Genomic DNA, 5,000 nt, shown 5'->3' on the forward strand with positions numbered 1-5,000 from the left:
ACAACAATTTATTCGACCAGATAGTTTTTGAAATTATGATTCAGTTTAACCAAAATGACCAAATTTCCTCAAACAAAACCTCTGTGAGACAGCTCTTTCCCTTTACGTAGCAGCTTCACAAGCTAGCTCTCTTCTTAGCCAGCTCTCTCAGCTCATCTTTAATTTTCTCTAGGGCTCTCTCCTTTTCTTTCGCTGCTTTTCTTAGTGCGTTAGACTTAGTAACAAGTACAAGCTTAGATTTTTCCTCTGCTTCTTTTGTTAGAGAGTCTGCATCAAGTTGCAAGGCACTAATTTCACTGGCAAGGCGCTTTTCCTTTTTCTCAAACTCAGCTTTTTCCTCAAAAACTACTTTCCACTTCCTGTTTTTAAATGCTTGCTGTTGCTCTTTCTTCTGCTCTTCAAGATAGGCAGAGTAACGTTGCCTCCCTGCGCTAGCTGCTGCAAGAAGTTCCTTGTTAACAACCAACTGACCTAAGCCTCCAATGCTCTGAATGTGCTCATGAATTGTACACCGTGCAACGAATGTTTGTTCTTTCGAATTTTTGATCATGACTTGCCAGTTTACTGAAAAACCTCTCTCGACAGTTGCTTGACTTGGGTTGGAAAGAATCAAGAGTTCTCTCAGCAGATCCCATAATTTGGACAGTGAACTGACAGAACTAATCTGTTTCTGCAGAAATATATCCAGCCTGTCCACCTTGAAGTTGAACTCTTCGAAGGCTGATTTCTCAGCCTTAATTGCCAGATCAAGAAACTCAGAGTACTGCAAAACTAAGGAATCACAAGTACGTATGTTCAATCTTCTGCATTTCACCAACTTGCTCAGCACTACGTTGAACTTTGCACAGCAACCTTCTTTGTCAGTCACAATCAAGTTGGGGTCCAGACATGTCAGATTTCTTGCCAAAGAGTAGGCTATTGGTGTCTTTTCAAACAGCTTGCTAACAATAGTAGTTAAGAAGGACTGAAACTCACTCTTGAACTGGTAAATCTGAAAGTAACAATAATATCAAGCTCAGCACAGACAAAATTTCCGTTTCTGGTATTTTTGGCAATACTGTCTGCAATGGGTTAGGACAAGGTTAGTAAGTCAATGAGTCTCTGAAGGAAGCATTATTTCATTCCATTTTTAAAAGCTCATAGGAAATTATTGTATTGTATTCTGTTTAAAGTGACAAAATATATTTTGAGAAATTTGATATTAAATATCATATTTATGCACTGTGTTGGACATCAATGGCCATCTCTCTAGATTTTTTTTAACTCAGGAAAAGGGAAAATAAAACAAGTTTGTTCTCATAATAGTTACCTGGCGATCTCTGACTTTTTTGTCTGCCTGTAGTTTCTTGAGCTTGTCCACAGCAACAAATCCAATATCCACCTTCTTAATCTCAAGGAAATTTTTCACATCTGAGAGGTCTAACTTTAGAAGCTTTACTGCTGAGGTAGCCTTCTGAAGCACACCAGCCTAAACATATCTCTTCATCAGTCCTACAATCATCTTTTCTAGAGTGCTAGCCATGAAAGGTAGAAGTGGGTTGTCACTTTGAAAAATTGCCAGGAAGGGTTGAAGCTGCTTTGCCACTGACTTAAAAGCTGCCATCTTTACTGGCATGAGTGCATCCTTGACAGCATCTCGTAAAATCTTGAATGATTTTGATGTTGGGGTACTGAATTTCTTGTCAGTTTGCACTTTTTGAACATACAGAATGGCTTTGTCCCAAATTTCTTGAGCTCATATTACAATAGGTACGTTCTCCAGCTATCTGTGCCTACAAAACTTCAGAGGAAATGTGCTGCTTCTTGTTATTTCAGTTAAATCTTCTTTACTTGCTGGTGAGTCTACAAATAACCAATACAAAGATGAGAGGACCTCTTCTACATTCCATTCAGATGCCTGTGCACCAGTCTTGAATGCAATATGAACACCATGTAGCCCACAAGAACCAACAGTGATTAAAGTTGATGCATCCTCACCAGCCTCAAAAAATATGTGCTTGCAATAAATCGTGAAATATGCAGTTAACATTGAGCCCATCCATAGATGTCTGTAATATCTTGGATTTGTCAATTTATTTACTGACGAGATATTTTGTAATCTTTACCTGTAAGTCATTAGCAGTTGCATACCCCAAAGAACAAGAGTTAAACTAATGTGCAAGCCTGCGAGCCGGAGCCGTTTTTTTGCGAGCCTCGAGCCTCTTCTTGCGGGCCACAGTTTTTTTCAATATCTTTCCATTTTCTCTCCTTTCTTTATTATGACAGTCTTTGGCTCCTCTCTACAAAGCATTTGAAGATGAAAATCTGAAAAAATTTTAAATAAACAAACTGTAGCATGGAAAGTACTTTGTACCCTATTCACGCATTGATGCGCTCATTTACAACCTGAGAGGATTTATCGCTGCCGGAGCATCAGCGTAGGCAGCAGCAATTTTTTTCAGCATCTGAGAATTTTTGGTACACTGGATCGATGATTCGGGTGAAGAAACGGCCTTCTAGAAATATCCATATTGCGACCCAGTCATCGGACTGCTCCTGGGAAAACCAGGAATTCAACCATTTAGCGACCTCCTTCTATCAATATCCAATCAGCATTTGTCTCAAAATAGACGAAACTCACATTCGGCCCGCTGTGTTGTTTTGGGAAAAGAGATCTTCACAGGTAAGTTTAGCAGCCTTTTCGATGTCTTTGGTCGTTTTTACCTATCTGTTATGATTACCTGTAGTCGAGGAAGCAATTTATGAAGGTCATGAAGCCTTCAACGAGCATTTAGGAGCCCCACAGTGCGCATTTAGGTCAATTTCATCTTCGCTTTTCAGTCGATTGTATTCGGTCCAAACAAATACAACAAATATCGATGACATCCTCAGGGAGATCGCACGCATTTACAAGTTCTAACCTATTACTGAGTCTAACGAGTTTCCGAAGGTGGTATCTTTGCATTTTTGGTGATGCAATTTTGGGCAGTCCAAACTAAACTGTTAGAATTAATAAGTACTAAAAAGCGTTTGACGAAACCATTAATTGCCGTGTTGCGGAGAATAAATAAAGTTGTGACTGTTTCTTATTGTCATTTCAACGGTCACACCTGTAAATAACGGTAGCACTTCGCTTCTCAATGAAAACTCGCCGTAACATGGCCAAATGATCACTCATTGACTTAAGAATGTTTTCTTGCGGGAACAAAACAAGTAATCCGAAGTGGGTAAGATAGCCCCATACTGCCAGCCAGGTAGTCAATCAGAAAACACGATTTTAGGTTCCGCTACCTCTTACCTGCTCAAGGAGTGAGCAGTGCGTTATAACAAAAACCGTGAACTGTCCATCCTTTACAGCGACAGTAAAGAACTGGATTAGCACAGGAAGAAAAGCCATCTCCACCCAAAGAACCAGCCTAACTTGAACCTTATTTACTTAAGTGTAACATGTAGCTGCATACGGTAAACCTAACCTGAACGTTGTATTATAATATGAAACTTCAAATACAACTGAAACTGTGAACTCAATTGTTTAAACTGTGTTAAACCTAGACGTGAAGGAATAATTGGACACACCTCTCGCTGTGCACAAATCCCTGAATTCACTGTCATTCAACCTTAGTTTGTAATAACTAAACAAAACGCACAATAGAGTCAAAAATGATTGCTCGCAAACTACTCAGGAAAGATGATTGATATCTTATTTTGAATCCTCAATTTGGGCGAGTGAATGTTGTGAAACAGACGCTTCGCAAGTCAGGCTTTTTATGCTTTGTAGCACATGTGAGCCGGTCCTTAGTCGAGGCTTTTATCAAAAACGTCTAGGCAGCTGGCGGAAACTAATAAATATGTATTTTAACGAAAATGGTCCCCTTTTTATCGTGCAATAGCTGTGTAATACATTCATGTCACATATCTTCATCGCCGAGAGGTTCGTTGACAACTTTTGTGGACGATTTCCTTTTTAAACTTGGACGATACGAGTTAAAACATGTCGCTCAACAAAAACAACTGTTTCGTTCTACTTTCAGAATTCAGTGTGAGGTTGCATTCACTCAATTGTTAGCCCCATAGAGAATGCTCTTTCAATGTCTTCCTGAGTCGCTCCTCGACCGGCAAGTGCGTTTCTGGCTGGTTTTAAGTTTGAAAACCTTGGCACTTCGGAGAAGCACGGAGCGTCGACACAGGATCTATACGTTCGCTGAACACAAAATTCCTTGTTACGTGGAACGTAAAGAGCATCAACCGCCAACAGAATATCACCAGTATCAAAGGACACTTTCTTACACCCTGCACACGTGGTTTGGGGCCGGCGGATCGATTCAACCGCTCCATACGCCACACTTGTGGGTGATTACTCCGCGGGTCATTCCTAATCACTCTGTCAGCGTTACTCTGCGCATCGTTTGTGCTACTCTTAAAGACTAAGCGTTTCATACCTAAGGTGGGCTTTGGCTGAGTACACGGAGGTGGTGCCCGTTGAAAAATGGAGTGGACTTCCTCCTTCTGATTTTAAGTCTTAAGTCAATGAAAAACAATTCCTAAATGAAATAAAGGGTGATTTAAACTAACCTAGTAGTAAGATGAAATTCTACAAAAGCCATAATAAACTCTCAAAGTTTCTCTGGATGGGCATTTGTTTTGAGTCTTTGGAAAATGTAGACTGTTTTAATTTTAGTTGTTAACAGAGATTTTTTTAAATCATAAATAAAAATGTTTTGACGCATGTTATTATCGCACTCGTACTAAGATCGCGATCGGTTCATCAATTGAAAGTTTTTTTGAATTCCGGGTAGAGTGCAAGACTCAATTCCTTTTGAATGTATACAAGTAAGCTTATAATCTCCGAATGTATCTCTGTAAAACAGCGCGAAACTGCCTCTTTTAAAAGTCAGGACAGTCTAATGCACCACAAGACCACTATCTTGTACTAAAAGATAACTTTAAAAACTTCTGGACTTTTTAATTCTCCAAAAGTGATTTAATTCAGCGGTAACGAAACCAGACAGTAAGAAGATACT

The 5,000-nt window shown here is 39.6% G+C and overlaps 2 pseudogenes across 2 annotated transcripts in view; one reads left to right on the top strand and one right to left on the bottom strand.

The window, feature by feature from the left end:
• The window catches only part of LOC113681442 (uncharacterized), a 3,938-nt pseudogene extending 562 nt beyond the window's left edge, over positions 1–3,376 (bottom strand). Inside the window, exons 1-3 of the transcript XR_016187033.1 lie at positions 3,278–3,376; positions 1,310–2,150; positions 1–991 (exon numbers count right to left, since the gene is read on the bottom strand). The exon at positions 1–991 is cut by the window's left edge and continues 562 nt beyond it. The product of XR_016187033.1 is annotated as an uncharacterized LOC113681442 (transcript). The remainder of the gene's footprint in view (positions 992–1,309; positions 2,151–3,277) is intronic.
• The window catches only part of LOC149045026 (uncharacterized), an 11,064-nt pseudogene continuing 7,764 nt past the window's right edge, over positions 1,701–5,000 (top strand). The window contains exon 1 of the transcript XR_016186949.1: positions 1,701–5,000. This exon is cut by the window's right edge and continues 1,639 nt beyond it. The product of XR_016186949.1 is annotated as an uncharacterized LOC149045026 (transcript).

The sequence above is a fragment of the Pocillopora damicornis genome, chromosome 5, assembly GCF_964200805.1.
Source record: "Pocillopora damicornis chromosome 5, jaPocDami1.2, whole genome shotgun sequence".
Lineage (NCBI taxonomy): Eukaryota > Metazoa > Cnidaria > Anthozoa > Scleractinia > Pocilloporidae > Pocillopora > Pocillopora damicornis.